Source organism: Anser brachyrhynchus (assembly GCF_964034855.1).
Source record: "Anser brachyrhynchus genome assembly, chromosome: 1".
In the NCBI taxonomy this organism is placed as follows: Eukaryota; Metazoa; Chordata; class Aves; order Anseriformes; family Anatidae; genus Anser; species Anser brachyrhynchus.
In genome coordinates this window covers 78,878,326-78,895,327 of record NC_137694.1, presented here as the reverse complement: position 1 = coordinate 78,895,327, position 17,002 = coordinate 78,878,326, and the positions used below count along the sequence as shown (strand labels likewise).

Here is a 17,002-nt window from a genome sequence, read left to right as displayed (position 1 = left end):
ATCTCTAGAATCTGGTATAAACCCAGAGGAGAGCAATGAACGCACTCATGTTCATATTCGCCCTATCATCAATCCTAAGCGCCGCCCTAACCGCATTAAACTTCTGACTCGCCCAAATAAACCCCGACTCAGAGAAACTCTCACCGTACGAATGTGGATTCGACCCACTTGGATCTGCTCGATTACCATTCTCAGTCCGATTCTTCCTCAGTAGCCATCCTGTTCGTCCTATTCGACCTAGAAATCGCCCTCCTACTCCCCCTGCCATGAGCCGTCCAACTCCAATCCCCCCTAATGACCCTCACCTGAACTGTAGTGATCCTCCTTCTCCTAACACTCGGACTGGCCTACGAGTGAATTCAAGGGGGCCTAGAATGAGCAGAATAACAGAAAGTTAGTCTAACCAAAAAGATAGCTGGTTTCGACCCAGCAGATTACAGCCAACCCTGTAACTTTCTTATGTCGCCCCTACATTTAAGCTTCTACTCAGCCTTCATTTTCAGCGGACTAGGGCTAGCCTTCCACCGAACCCACCTAGTATCCGCCCTACTATGCCTTGAAAGCATAATATTATCGATATTCGTAGGCCTATCAATATGATCCATCGAAAACCAAGTCTCCTCATTCACCATGGTACCAATTCTCATGCTAACCTTCTCAGCGTGTGAGGCGGGCACAGGCCTGGCCATCCTAGTAGCCTCCACCCGCACACATGGCTCCGACCATCTACACAACCTAAACCTCCTGCAATGCTAAAAATCATCCTACCCACAATCATACTTCTTCCAACAGCCCTGCTGTCTCCACCAAAATTTCTATGGACTAACACCACCTTATACAGCCTCCTAATCGCTGCCCTAAGCCTACAGTGATTAATCCCAACCTACTACCCCTACAAATTTTTATCCAACTGAACAGGAATTGACCAAATCTCATCCCCCCTCCTAGTACTATCCTGCTGACTACTCCCACTCATAATCATAGCAAGCCAAAACCACCTGCAACAAGAACCCCTACAACGCAAACGAATCTTTATCTCAACCTTAGTCGCAGTCCAGCCATTCATCCTACTAGCCTTTTCCACCACAGAACTAGCACTATTTTACATCTCATTTGAAGCAACCCTCATTCCCACCCTAATCTTAATCACCCGATGGGGGAACCAACCAGAACGCCTAAGCGCTGGCATCTACCTGCTATTCTACACGCCAGTAAGCTCTCTACCCCTGCTAATCACAATCATACACCTATACGTGAAAATTGGCACCCTGCACCTGCCAACCCTACAACTAACCCACCCAACCCTATCCACCTCATGGACAGGAATACTATCAGGTCTAGCACTGCTCATAGCATTCATAGTAAAAGCCCCACTATACGGCCTACACCTCTGACTGCCAAAAGCCCACGTAGAAGCACCCATCGCAGGCTCAATACTCCTCGCCGCCCTACTACTAAAGCTAGGAGGATACGGAATTATACGAGTCACTCTATTTATGGGCCCACTGTCCAACCTCCTGCACTACCCCTTCCTAACCCTGGCCCTATGAGGCGCCCTAATGACTAGCTCAATCTGCCTACGACAGACAGACCTAAAATCACTAATCGCTTATTCATCCGTTAGCCACATAGGCCTAGTTATCGCCGCAGGAATAATCCAAACCCACTGATCATTCTCAGGGGCAATGATCCTAATAATTTCCCATGGACTAACTTCCTCCATACTATTCTGCCTAGCCAACACAAACTATGAACGTACGCACAGCCGAATTCTACTACTCACACGAGGCCTACAACCTCTCCTACCACTCATAGCTACCTGATGATTGCTGGCCAATCTAACAAACATAGCCTTACCCCCAACAACAAACCTCATAGCAGAGCTAACCATTATAATCACCTTATTCAACTGATCTGCCTTCACGATCATCCTAACAGGAATCGCAACCCTACTAACCGCCTCCTACACCTTATTCATACTACTAATGACCCAACGAGGCTCAATCCCCTCCCACATCACATCTATGCAAAACTCAACCACGCGAGAACACCTGCTCATAACACTCCACATTATCCCAATATTCCTCCTAATCCTCAAACCCGAACTGATCTCCGGAATCCCCTCATGCAAGTATAGTTTAAACCAAACATTAGACTGTGATTCTAAGAATAGAAGTTCAAACCTTCTTACCTGCCGAGGGGAGGGTTTAACCAACAAGAGCTGCTAACTCTTACATCTGAGCCTAAAACCTCAGCCCCCTTACTTTTAAAGGATAACAGCAATCCACTGGTCTTAGGAACCACCCATCTTGGTGCAAATCCAAGTAAAAGTAGTGAACCCCACACTACTAATCAACTCCCTCACACTACTCACGCTGACAATCCTCCTAACCCCAATCATCCTGCCATTTCTATTTAAAAACTTTAAAAACACCCCACAAGCCACCACCCGCGCTGTTAAAACCGCATTCCTAATTAGCCTAGCCCCTACAACCGCATTCATCTACTCGGGAGTAGAATCTGTCACCTGCCACTGGGAGTGAAAATTCATTATAAACTTTAAAATCCCCCTGAGCCTAAAAATAGACCAATACTCAATAACATTTCTTCCAATCGCCCTATTTGTAACATGATCAATCCTACAATTCGCCATATGATACATGGCCTCAGAGCCATACGTAACAAAATTTTTCACCTACCTACTGACATTCCTAGTCGCCATACTCCTCCTAACAACCGCAAACAACATATTCCTCCTATTCGTAGGCTGGGAAGGAGTACGAATCATGTCCTTCCTTCTCATCGGCTGATGACAAGGCCGAGCAGATGCCAACACCGCCGCCCTACGAGCCGTAATCTACAACCGAATCGGAGACATCGGACTGATCCTGAGCATAGCATGACTAGCTTCAACATTCAACACCTGAGAGATCCAACAAGCCGTACACCCCCACCAAACCCCAATCCTCCCCCTCATAGGATTAATCCTCGCAGCCGCAGGAAAATCCGCCCAATTTGGACTCCACCCATGACTGCCCGCAGCAATAGAAGGCCCCACCCCAGTATCAGCCCTACTGCACTCCAGTACCATAGTAGTAGCCGGAATCTTCCTGCTCATCCGCATGCACCCCCTGCTAGCCACCAACCAGAGAGCCCTAACTGCCTGCCTATGCCTAGGTGCTCTATCAACCCTATTCGCTGCCACATGCGCCCTAACCCAAAATGACATCAAAAAAATCATTGCTTTCTCAACATCCAGCCAACTAGGACTAATAATAGTCACTATCGGACTAAACCTCCCACAACTGGCCTTCCTACACATCTCAACCCATGCCTTCTTTAAAGCCATACTATTCCTATGCTCAGGGTCTATCATCCACAACCTAAACGGAGAACAAGATATCCGAAAGATAGGAGGCCTACAGAAAATACTCCCAGTCACTACTTCCTGCCTAACCATCGGAAACCTGGCGCTGATAGGAACCCCATTCCTAGCCGGATTCTACTCAAAAGACCTCATCATCGAAAGCTTAAACACATCATACCTAAATACTTGAGCCCTACTCCTAACCCTTATAGCCACAGCATTCACCGCAACCTACAGCATCCGCATAACCATCCTAGTCCAAGCTGGACAAACCCGAATCCCCCCAATAGTATCAATAAACGAAAACAACCCACTAATCACCGCCCCCCTAACCCGACTCGCCCTAGGCAGCATTACAGCAGGAATAATCATTACCTCTTTCATCACACCAACCAAAACCCCCCCAATAACCATACCCCTTATCACCAAAACCGCTGCCATCCTCATAACAATCCTAGGAATCATCCTAGCCCTAGAACTATCGAACATAACACACACCCTCACTCACCCCAAACCAAACCCCCTCATAAACTTCTCCTCTGCATTAGGGTACTTCAACCCCCTAGTACACCGATTCTTCTCCAAAAACCTACTAGAAAAGGGACAAAACATTGCCCTACACTTGATCGACCTCTCCTGACTCAAAAAAATAGGGCCAGAGGGCCTTGCTGAACTACAAGTAGCCGCAAGCAAAGCCGCAACCTCAATACACACAGGGCTAATTAAGGCCTACCTAGGATCCTTCGCCCTCTCCATCCTGGTAATAATCCTAATAACACACAGACTCACTAATGGCCCCTAACATCCGCAAATCCCATCCCCTACTAAAAATAATCAACAACTCCCTAATCGACCTACCCGCCCCCTCCAACATCTCTGCCTGATGAAACTTCGGCTCCCTTCTAGCCATCTGCTTAGCCACACAAATCCTAACAGGCCTGCTACTAGCCATACACTACACCGCAGACACTTCACTCGCCTTCTCCTCAGTAGCTCACACATGCCGAGACGTCCAGTACGGATGGCTCATCCGCAACCTCCACGCCAACGGTGCTTCGCTCTTCTTTATCTGCATCTACTTACACATCGGACGAGGCCTCTACTACGGCTCCTACCTATACAAAGAAACCTGAAACACAGGAGTAATCCTCCTACTCACCCTAATAGCAACTGCCTTCGTAGGGTATGTCCTACCATGAGGACAAATGTCATTCTGAGGGGCCACCGTAATCACCAACCTATTCTCAGCCATCCCGTACATTGGGCAAACTCTAGTAGAATGAGCCTGAGGAGGATTCTCAGTAGACAATCCAACCTTAACCCGATTCTTCGCCATCCACTTCCTACTGCCCTTCCTAATTGCAGGAATCACCCTAGTCCACCTAACCTTCCTACACGAATCAGGCTCAAATAACCCACTAGGAATCGTATCAGACTGCGACAAAATCCCATTCCACCCATACTTCTCCATTAAAGACAGCTTAGGGCTTACCCTAATAATCACCCCTCTAATAGCACTAGCCCTATTTTCACCGAACCTCCTGGTTCTTGGAATCCTAGTTGGGAGTGGTTGGCCACATGAGATGTACAGGATTTTTACCTGTGATTTAGTCTTGACAAGGCTATGTAATTGGTTTACTAACGTCTCATAAGAAAGAAGCATGAGCGGTTAATGCAGTTGGCTTGAAACCCATCCCCAGTGGTGCAAGTGCACTCTCTGAACTCACTGAAGTGCATCCCCAGTGGTGCCAGTGCACTCTCTGCACTCACTGCACTGCATCCCCAGTGGTGCCAGTGCAATCTCTGGACTCACTGCAGAGCATCCCCAGTGGTGCCAGTGCACTCTGTGGACTCACTGTAGTGCATCCCCAGTGGTGCCAGTGCACTCTCTGGACTCACTGCACTGCATCCCCAGTGGTGCCACTGCACTCTCTGGACTCACTGCAGTGCATCCCCAGTGGTGCCAGTGCACTCTCTGGACTCACTGCACTGCAGCCCCAGTGGTGCCAGTACACTCACTGGACTCACTGCAGTGCATCCCCACTGGTGCCAGTGCACTCTCTGGACTCACTGCAGTGCATCCCCAGTGGTGCCAGTGCACTCTCTGGACTCACTGCACTGCATCCCCATTGGTGCCATTGCACTCTCTGCACTCACTGCACTGCATCCCCAGTGGTGCTAGTGCACTCTCTGGACTCACTGCACTGCATCCCCACTGGTGCCAGTGCACTCTCTGGACTCACTGAAGTGCATTCCCAGTGCTGCCAGTGCACTCTCTGGACTCACTTCAGTGCATCCCCAGTGGTGCCAGTACACTCTCTGGACTCACTGCAGTGCATCCCCAGTGGTGCCAGTGCACTCTCTGGACTCACTGCAGTGCATCCCCAGTGGAGCCAGTGCACTCTCTGGACTCACTGCAGTGCATCCGCAGTGGTGCCATTGCACTCTCTGGACACACTGCACTGCATATCCTCTGGTGCCAGTGCACTCTCTGGACTCACTGCACTGCATCCCCAGTGCTGCCAGTGCACTCTCTTGAGTCACTGCACTGCATCCCCTGTGGTGCAAGAGCACTCTCTGGATTCACAGCAGTGCATCACCAGTGGTGCCAGTGCACTCTCTGGACTCACTGCACTGCATCCCCAGTGGTGCCACTGCACTCTCTGGACTCACTGCACTGCATCCCCAGTGGTGCTAGTGCACTGTGTGGACTCACTGTACTGCATCCCCAGTGGTGCCAGTGCAATCTCTGGACTCACTGCACTGCATCCCCAGTGGTGCCAGTGCACTCTCTGGACTCACTGCACTGCATCCCCAGTGGTGCCAGTGCACTCTCTGGACTCACTGCACTGCATCCCCAGTAGTGACAGTGCACTCTCTGGACTCACTGCAGTGCATCCCCAGTGGTGCCAGTGCACTCTCTGGACTCACTGCACTGCATCCCCAGTAGTGCCAGTGCAGTCTCTGGACTCACTGCACTGCATCCCCAGTGGTGCCAGTGCAGTCTCTGGAGTAACTGCACTGCATCCCCACTGGTGCCCAAGCACTCTCTGGACTCACTGCAGTGCATCCCCAGTGGTGCCACTGCACTCTCTGGACTCACTGCAGTGCATCCCCAGTGGTGCCAGTGCACTCACTGGACTCACTGCACTGCATCCCCAGTGGTGCCAGTGCACTCTCTGGACTCACTAAACTGCATCCCCAGTGGTGACACTGCACTCTCTGGACTCACTGCACTGCTTCCCCAGTGGTGCCAGTGCACTCACTGGACTCACTGCAGTGCATCCCCACTGGTGCCAGTGCACTCTCTGGGCTCACTGCAGTGCATCCCCAGTGGTGCCAGTGCACTCTCTGGACTCACTGAAGTGCATTCTCAGTGGTGCCAGTGCACTCTCTGGACTCACTTCAGTGCATCCCCAGTGGTGCCAGTACACTCTCTGGACTCACTGCAGTGCATCCCCAGTGGTGCCAGTGCACTCTCTGGACTCACTGCAGTGCATCCCCAGTGGAGCCAGTGCACTCTCTGGACTCACTGCAGTGCATCCGCAGTGGTGCCATTGCACTCTCTGGACTCACTGCACTGCATCCCCAGTGGTGCCAGTGCACTCTCTGGACTCACTGCACTGCATCCCCAGTGGTGCCAGTGCACTCTCTGGACTCACTGCACTGCATCCCCAGTGGTGCCAGTGCACTCTCTGGACTCACTGCAGTGCATCCCCAGTGGTGCCACTGCACTCTCTGGACTCACTGCAGTGCATCCCCAGTGGTGCCAGTGCACTCTCTGGACTCACTGCAGTGAATCCCCAGTGGTGCCAGTACACTCACTGGACTCACTGCACTGCATCCCCAGTGGTGCCAGTGCACTATCTGGACTCACTAAACTGCATCACCAGTGGTGCCACTGCACTCTCTGGACTCACTGCACTGCTTCCCCAGTGGTGCCAGTGCACTCACTGGACTGACTGCAGTGCATCCCCACTGGTGCCAGTGCACTCTCTGGGCTCACTGCAGTGCATCCCCAGTGGTGCCAGTGCACTCTCTGGACTCACTGCACTGCATCCCCAGTGGTGCTTGTGCGCTCTCTGGAGTCACAGCACTGCATTCTCAGTGGTGCCAGTGCCCTCTCTGGACTCACTGCACTGCATCCCCAGTGGTGCCAGTGCACTCTCTGGACTCACTGAACTGCATCCCCAGTGGTGCCAGTGCACTCTCTGGACTCACTGCACTGCATCCCCAGTGCTGCCAGTGCACTCTCTTGACTCATTGAAGTGCATTCTCAGTGGTGCCAGTGCACTCTCTGGACTCACTGCAGTGCATCCCCAGTGGTGCCAGTGCACTCTCTGGACTCACTGAAGTGCATTCTCAGTGGTGCCAGTGCGCTCTCTGGACTCACTTCAGTGCATCCCCAGTGGTGCCAGTACACTCTCTGGAGTCACTGCAGTGCATCCCCAGTGGTGCCAGTGCACTCTCTGGACTCACTGCAGTGCATCCCCAGTGGAGCCAGTGCACTCTCTGGACTCACTGCCCTGCATCCGCAGTGGTGCCATTGCACTCTCTGGACACACTGCACTGCATATCCAGTGGTGCCAGTGCACTCTCTGGACTCACTGCACTGCATCCCCAGTGCTGCCAGTGCACTCTCTTGAGTCACTGCACTGCATCCCCTGTGGTGCAAGACCACTCTCTGGACTCACAGCAGTGCATCACCAGTGGTGCCAGTGCACTCTCTGGACTCACTGCACTGCATCCCCAGTGGTGCCAGTGCACTCTGTGGACTCACTGCACTGCATCCCCAGTGGTGCTAGTGCACTGTGTGGACTCACTGTACTGCATCCCCAGTGGTGCCAGTGCACTCTCTGGACTCACTGCAGTGCATCCGCAGTGGTGCCAGTGCACTCTCTGGACTCACTGCACTGCATCCCCAGTGGTGCCAGTGCACTCTCTGGACTCACTGCACTGCATCCCCAGTAGTGACAGTGCACTCTCTGGACTCACTGCAGTGCATCCCCAGTGGTGCCAGTGCACTCTCTGGACTCACTGCACTGCACCCCCAGTAGTGCCAGTGCACTCTCTGGACTCACTGCACTGCATCCCCAGTGGTGCCAGTGCACTCACTGGATTCACTGCACTGCATCCCCAGTGGTGCCAGTGCACTCTCTGGACTCACTGCACTGCATCCCCAGTGGTGCCAGTGCACTCTCTGGACTCACTGTACTGCATCCCCAGTGGTGCCAGTGCACTCTCTGGACTCATTGAAGTGCATTCTCAGTGGTGCCAGTGCACTCTCTGGACTCACTGCAGTGCATCCCCAGTGGTGCCAGTGCACTCTCTGGACTCACTGCACTGCATCCCCAGTGGTGCCAGTGCACTCTCTGGAGTAACTGCAGTGCATCCCCACTGGTGCCAGTGCACTCTCTGGACTCACTGTACTGCATCCCCAGTGGTGACAGTGCACTCTCTGGACTCACTTCAGTGCATCCCCAGTGGTGCCAGTACACTCTCTGGACTCACTGCAGTGCATCCCCAGTGGTGCCAGTGCACTCTCTGGACTCACTGCAGTGCATCCCCAGTGGTGCCAGTGCACTCTCTTGACTCATTGAAGTGCATTCTCAGTGGTGCCAGTGCACTCTCTGGACTCACTGCAGTGCATCCCCAGTGGTGCCAGTACACTCACTGGACTCACTGCACTGCATCCCCAGTGGTGCCAGTGCACTCTCTGGACTCACTAAACTGCATCCCCAGTGGTGCCACTGCACTCTCTGGACTCACTGCACTGCTTCCCCAGTGGTGCCAGTGCACTCACTGGACTCACTGCACTGCATCCCCAGTGGTGCCAGTGCACTCTCAGGGCTCACTGCAGTGCATCCCGAGTGGTGCCAGTGCAATCTCTCGACTCACTGCACTGCATCCCCAGTGCTGCCAGTGCACTCTCTGGACTCACTGAACTGCATCCCCAGTGGTGCCAGTGCACTCTCTGGACTCACTGCACTGCATCCCCAGTGCTGCCAGTGCACTCTCTGGACTCACTGCACTGCATCCCCAGTGGTGCTAGTGCACTCTCTGGACTCACTGCACTGCATCCCCAGTGGTGCCAGTGCACTCTCTGGACTCACTGAAGTGCATTCTCAGTGGTGCCAGTGCGCTCTCTGGACTCACTTCAGTGCATCCCCAGTGGTGCCAGTACACTCTCTGGACTCACTGCAGTGCATCCCCAGTGGTGCCAGTGCACTCTCTGGACTCACTGCAGTGCATCCCCAGTGGAGCCAGTGCACTCTCTGGACTCACTGCCCTGCATCCGCAGTGGTGCCATTGCACTCTCTGGACACACTGCACTGCATATCCAGTGGTGCCAGTGCACTCTCTGGACTCACTGCACTGCATCCCCAGTGCTGCCAGTGCACTCTCTTGAGTCACTGCACTGCATCCCCTGTGGTGCAAGACCACTCTCTGGACTCACAGCAGTGCATCACCAGTGGTGCCAGTGCACTCTCTGGACTCACTGCACTGCATCCCCAGTGGTGCCAGTGCACTCTCTGGACTCACTGCACTGCATCCCCAGTGGAGCTAGTGCACTGTGTGGACTCACTGTACTGCATCCCCAGTGGTGCCAGTGCAATCTCTGGACTCACTGCAGTGCATCCCCAGTGGTGCCAGTGCACTCTCAGGACTCACTGCACTGCATCCCCAGTGGTGCCAGTGCACTCTCTGGACTCACTGCACTGCATCCCCAGTAGTGACAGTGCACTCTCTGGACTCACTGCAGTGCATCCCCAGTGGTGCCAGTGCACTCTCTGGACTCACTGCACTGCACCCCCAGTAGTGCCAGTGCACTCTCTGGACTCACTGCACTGCATCTCCAGTAGTGCCAGTGCACTCACTGGATTCACTGCAGTGCATCCCCAGTGGAGCCAGTGCACTCTCTGGACTCACTGCCCTGCATCCGCAGTGGTGCCATTGCACTCTCTGGACACACTGCACTGCATCTCCAGTGGTGCCAGTGCACTCTCTGGACTCACTGCACTGCATCCCCAGTGCTGCCAGTGCACTCTCTTGAGTCACTGCACTGCATCCCCTGTGGTGCAAGAGCACTCTCTGGATTCACAGCAGTGCATCACCAGTGGTGCCAGTGCACTCTCTGGACTCACTGCACTGCATCCCCAGTGGTGCCAGTGCACTCTCTGGACTCACTGCACTGCATCCCCAGTGGTGCTAGTGCACTGTGTGGACTCACTGTACTGCATCCCCAGTGGTGCCAGTGCAATCTCTGGACTCACTGCAGTGCATCCCCAGTGGTGCCAGTGCACTCTCTGGACTCACTGCACTGCATCCCCAGTGGTGCCAGTGCACTCTCTGGACTCACTGCACTGCATCCCCAGTAGTGACAGTGCACTCTCTGGACTCACTGCAGTGCATCCCCAGTGGTGCCAGTGCACTCTCTGGACTCACTGCACTGCATCCCCAGTAGTGCCAGTGCACTCTCTGGACTCACTGCACTGCATCCCCAGTGGTGCCAGTGCAGTCTCTGGAGTAACTGCAGTGCATCCCCACTGGTGCCAAAGCACTCTCTGGACTCACTGCACTGCATCCCCAGTAGTGCCAGTGCAGTCTCTGGACTCACTGCACTGCATCCCCAGTGGTGCCAGTGCAGTCTCTGGAGTAACTGCAGTGCATCCCCACTGGTGCCAAAGCACTCTCTGGACTCACTGCAGTGCATCCCCAGTGGTGCCACTGCACTCTCTGGACTCACTGCAGTGCATCCCCAGTGGTGCCAGTGCACTCACTGGACTCACTGCACTGCATCCCCAGTGGTGCCAGTGCACTCTCTGGACTCACTAAACTGCATCCCCAGTGGTGACACTGCACTCTCTGGACTCACTGCACTGCTTCCCCAGTGGTGCCAGTGCACTCACTGGACTCACTGCAGTGCATCCCCACTGGTGCCAGTGCACTCTCTGGGCTCACTGCAGTGCATCCCCAGTGGTGCCAGTGCACTCTCTGGACTCACTGAAGTGCATTCTCAGTGGTGCCAGTGCACTCTCTGGACTCACTTCAGTGCATCCCCAGTGGTGCCAGTACACTCTCTGGACTCACTGCAGTGCATCCCCAGTGGTGCCAGTGCACTCTCTGGACTCACTGCAGTGCATCCCCAGTGGAGCCAGTGCACTCTCTGGACTCACTGCAGTGCATCCGCAGTGGTGCCATTGCACTCTCTGGACTCACTGCACTGCATCCCCAGTGGTGCCAGTGCACTCTCTGGACTCACTGCAGTGCATCCCCAGTGGTGCCAGTGCACTCTCTGGACTCACTGCACTGCATCCCCAGTGGTGCCAGTGCACTCTCTGGACTCACTGCAGTGCATCTCCAGTGGTGCCACTGCACTCTCTGGACTCACTACAGTGCATCCCCAGTGGTGCCAGTGCACTCTCTGGACTCACTGCAGTGAATCCCCAGTGGTGCCAGTACACTCACTGGACTCACTGCACTGCATCCCCAGTGGTGCCAGTGCACTATCTGGACTCACTAAACTGCATCACCAGTGGTGCCACTGCACTCTCTGGACTCACTGCACTGCTTCCCCAGTGGTGCCAGTGCACTCACTGGACTGACTGCAGTGCATCCCCACTGGTGCCAGTGCACTCTCTGGGCTCACTGCAGTGCATCCCCAGTGGTGCCAGTGCACTCTCTGGACTCACTGCACTGCATCCCCAGTGGTGCTTGTGCGCTCTCTGGAGTCACAGCACTGCATTCTCAGTGGTGCCAGTGCCCTCTCTGGACTCACTGCACTGCATCCCTAGTGGTGCCCGTGCACTCTCTGGACTCACTGAACTGCATCCCCAGTGGTGCCAGTGCACTCTCTGGACTCACTGCACTGCATCCCCAGTGCTGCCAGTGCACTCTCTTGACTCATTGAAGTGCATTCTCAGTGGTGCCAGTGCACTCTCTGGACTCACTGCAGTGCATCCCCAGTGGTGCCAGTGCACTCTCTGGACTCACTGAAGTGCATTCTCAGTGGTGCCAGTGCGCTCTCTGGACTCACTTCAGTGCATCCCCAGTGGTGCCAGTACACTCTCTGGAGTCACTGCAGTGCATCCCCAGTGGTGCCAGTGCACTCTCTGGACTCACTGCAGTGCATCCCCAGTGGAGCCAGTGCACTCTCTGGACTCACTGCCCTGCATCCGCAGTGGTGCCATTGCACTCTCTGGACACACTGCACTGCATATCCAGTGGTGCCAGTGCACTCTCTGGACTCACTGCACTGCATCCCCAGTGCTGCCAGTGCACTCTCTTGAGTCACTGCACTGCATCCCCTGTGGTGCAAGACCACTCTCTGGACTCACAGCAGTGCATCACCAGTGGTGCCAGTGCACTCTCTGGACTCACTGCACTGCATCCCCAGTGGTGCCAGTGCACTCTGTGGACTCACTGCACTGCATCCCCAGTGGTGCTAGTGCACTGTGTGGACTCACTGTACTGCATCCCCAGTGGTGCCAGTGCACTCTCTGGACTCACTGCAGTGCATCCCCAGTTGTGCCAGTGCACTCTCTGGACTCACTGCACTGCATCCCCAGTGGTGCCAGTGCACTCTCTGGACTCACTGCACTGCTTCCCCAGTAGTGACAGTGCACTCTCTGGACTCACTGCAGTGCATCCCCAGTGGTGCCAGTGCACTCTCTGGACTCACTGCACTGCACCCCCAGTAGTGCCAGTGCACTCTCTGGACTCACTGCACTGCATCCCCAGTGGTGCCAGTGCACTCACTGGATTCACTGCACTGCATCCCCAGTGGTGCCAGTGCACTCTCTGGACTCACTGCACTGCATCCCCAGTGGTGCCAGTGCACTCTCTGGACTCACTGTACTGCATCCCCAGTGGTGACAGTGCACTCTCTGGACTCACTGCACTGCATCCCCAGTGGTGCCAGTGCACTCTCTGGACTCACTGCAGTGCATCCCCACTGGTGCCAGTGCACTCTCTGGACTCACTGCACTGCATCCCCAGTGGTGCCAGTGCACTCTCTGGAGTAACTGCAGTGCATCCCCACTGGTGCCAGTGCACTCTCTGGACTCACTGTACTGCATCCCCAGTGGTGACAGTGCACTCTCTGGACTCACTTCAGTGCATCCCCAGTGGTGCCAGTACACTCTCTGGACTCACTGCAGTGCATCCCCAGTGGTGCCAGTGCACTCTCTGGACTCACTGCAGTGCATCCCCAGTGGTGCCAGTGCACTCTCTTGACTCATTGAAGTGCATTTCTCAGTGGTGCCAGTGCACTCTCTGGACTCACTGCAGTGCATCCCCAGTGGTGCCAGTACACTCACTGGACTCACTGCACTGCATCCCCAGTGGTGCCAGTGCACTCTCTGGACTCACTAAACTGCATCCCCAGTGGTGCCACTGCACTCTCTGGACTCACTGCACTGCTTCCCCAGTGGTGCCAGTGCACTCACTGGACTCACTGCACTGCATCCCCAGTGGTGCCAGTGCACTCTCTGGGCTCACTGCAGTGCATCCCGAGTGGTGCCAGTGCAATCTCTCGACTCACTGCACTGCATCCCCAGTGGTGCCAGTGCACTCTCTGGACTCACTGAACTGCATCCCCAGTGGTGCCAGTGCACTCTCTGGACTCACTGCACTGCATCCCCAGTGCTGCCAGTGCACTCTCTGGACTCACTGCACTGCATCCCCAGTGGTGCTAGTGCACTCTCTGGACTCACTGCACTGCATCCCCAGTGGTGCCAGTGCACTCTCTGGACTCACTGAAGTGCATTCTCAGTGGTGCCAGTGCGCTCTCTGGACTCACTTCAGTGCATCCCCAGTGGTGCCAGTACACTCTCTGGACTCACTGCAGTGCATCCCCAGTGGTGCCAGTGCACTCTCTGGACTCACTGCAGTGCATCCCCAGTGGAGCCAGTGCACTCTCTGGACTCACTGCCCTGCATCCGCAGTGGTGCCATTGCACTCTCTGGACACACTGCACTGCATATCCAGTGGTGCCAGTGCACTCTCTGGACTCACTGCACTGCATCCCCAGTGCTGCCAGTGCACTCTCTTGAGTCACTGCACTGCATCCCCTGTGGTGCAAGACCACTCTCTGGACTCACAGCAGTGCATCACCAGTGGTGCCAGTGCACTCTCTGGACTCACTGCACTGCATCCCCAGTGGTGCCAGTGCACTCTCTGGACTCACTGCACTGCATCCCCAGTGGAGCTAGTGCACTGTGTGGACTCACTGTACTGCATCCCCAGTGGTGCCAGTGCAATCTCTGGACTCACTGCAGTGCATCCCCAGTGGTGCCAGTGCACTCTCAGGACTCACTGCACTGCATCCCCAGTGGTGCCAGTGCACTCTCTGGACTCACTGCACTGCATCCCCAGTAGTGACAGTGCACTCTCTGGACTCACTGCAGTGCATCCCCAGTGGTGCCAGTGCACTCTCTGGACTCACTGCACTGCACCCCCAGTAGTGCCAGTGCACTCTCTGGACTCACTGCACTGCATCTCCAGTAGTGCCAGTGCACTCTCTGGACTCACTGCAGTGCATCCCCAGTGGAGCCAGTGCACTCTCTGGACTCACTGCCCTGCATCCGCAGTGGTGCCATTGCACTCTCTGGACACACTGCACTGCATCTCCAGTGGTGCCAGTGCACTCTCTGGACTCACTGCACTGCATCCCCAGTGCTGCCAGTGCACTCTCTTGAGTCACTGCACTGCATCCCCTGTGGTGCAAGAGCACTCTCTGGATTCACAGCAGTGCATCACCAGTGGTGCCAGTGCACTCTCTGGACTCACTGCACTGCATCCCCAGTGGTGCCAGTGCACTCTCTGGACTCACTGCACTGCATCCCCAGTGGTGCTAGTGCACTGTGTGGACTCACTGTACTGCATCCCCAGTGGTGCCAGTGCAATCTCTGGACTCACTGCAGTGCATCCCCAGTGGTGCCAGTGCACTCTCTGGACTCACTGCACTGCATCCCCAGTGGTGCCAGTGCACTCTCTGGACTCACTGCACTGCATCCCCAGTAGTGACAGTGCACTCTCTGGACTCACTGCAGTGCATCCCCAGTGGTGCCAGTGCACTCTCTGGACTCACTGCACTGCATCCCCAGTAGTGCCAGTGCACTCTCTGGACTCACTGCACTGCATCCCCAGTGGTGCCAGTGCAGTCTCTGGAGTAACTGCAGTGCATCCCCACTGGTGCCAAAGCACTCTCTGGACTCACTGCAGTGCATCCCCAGTGGTGCCACTGCACTCTCTGGACTCACTGCAGTGCATCCCCAGTGGTGCCAGTGCACTCACTGGACTCACTGCACTGCATCCCCAGTGGTGCCAGTGCACTCTCTGGACTCACTAAACTGCATCCCCAGTGGTGCCACTGCACTCTCTGGACTCACTGCACTGCTTCCCCAGTGGTGCCAGTGCACTCACTGGACTCACTGCAGTGCATCCCCACTGGTGCCAGTGCACTCTCTGGGCTCACTGCAGTGCATCCCCAGTGGTGCCAGTGCACTCTCTGGACTCACTGAAGTGCATTCTCAGTGGTGCCAGTGCACTCTCTGGACTCACTTCAGTGCATCCCCAGTGGTGCCAGTACACTCTCTGGACTCACTGCAGTGCATCCCCAGTGGTGCCAGTGCACTCTCTGGACTCACTGCAGTGCATCCCCAGTGGAGCCAGTGCACTCTCTGGACTCACTGCAGTGCATCCCCAGTGGTGCCATTGCACTCTCTGGACTCACTGCACTGCATCCCCAGTGGTGCCAGTGCACTCTCTGGACTCACTAAACTGCATCCCCAGTGGTGACACTGCACTCTCTGGACTCACTGCACTGCATCCCCAGTGGTGCCAGTGCACTCTCTGGACTCACTGCAGTGCATCCCCAGTGGTGCCACTGCACTCTCTGGACTCACTGCAGTGCATCCCCAGTGGTGCCAGTGCACTCTCTGGACTCACTGCAGTGAATCCCCAGTGGTGCCAGTACACTCGGTGGACTCACTGCACTGCATCCCCAGTGGTGCCAGTGCACTATCTGGACTCACTAAACTGCATCACCAGTGGTGCCACTGCACTCTCTGGACTCACTGCACTGCTTCCCCAGTGGTGCCAGTGCACTCACTGGACTGACTGCAGTGCATCCCCACTGGTGCCAGTGCACTCTCAGGACTTACTGCACTGCATCCCCAGTGGTGCCAGTGCACTCTCTGGACTCACTGCACTGCATCCCCAGTGGTGCTTGTGCGCTCTCTGGAGTCACAGCACTGCATTCTCAGTGGTGCCAGTGCCCTCTCTGGACTCACTGCACTGCATCCCCAGTGGTGCCAGTGCACTCTCTGGACTCACTGAACTGCATCCCCAGTGGTGCCAGTGCACTCTCTGGACTCACTGCACTGCATCCCCAGTGCTGCCAGTGCACTCTCTGGACTCACTGCACTGCATCCCCAGTGGTGCTAGTGCACTCTCTGGACTCACTGCACTGCATCCCCAGTGGTGCCAGTGCACTCTCTGGACTCACTGAAGTGCATTCTCAGTGGTGCCAGTGCGCTCTCTGGACTCACTTCAGTGCATCCCCAGTGGTGCCAGTACACTCTCTGGACTCACTGCAGTGCATCCCCAGTGGTGCCAGTGCACTCTCTGGAC

The 17,002-nt window shown here is 55.3% G+C and overlaps 2 long non-coding RNA genes across 5 annotated transcripts in view; one reads left to right on the top strand and one right to left on the bottom strand.

Annotated features, from left to right (window-relative positions):
- The window catches only part of LOC308187504, a 535,540-nt gene that overhangs the window by 21,354 nt on the left and 497,184 nt on the right, over positions 1-17,002 (bottom strand). The gene's annotated exons all lie outside the window — the stretch shown is intronic.
- Positions 1-17,002, top strand: part of LOC308187502 — a 290,980-nt gene that overhangs the window by 115,245 nt on the left and 158,733 nt on the right. The window lies entirely within an intron of this gene.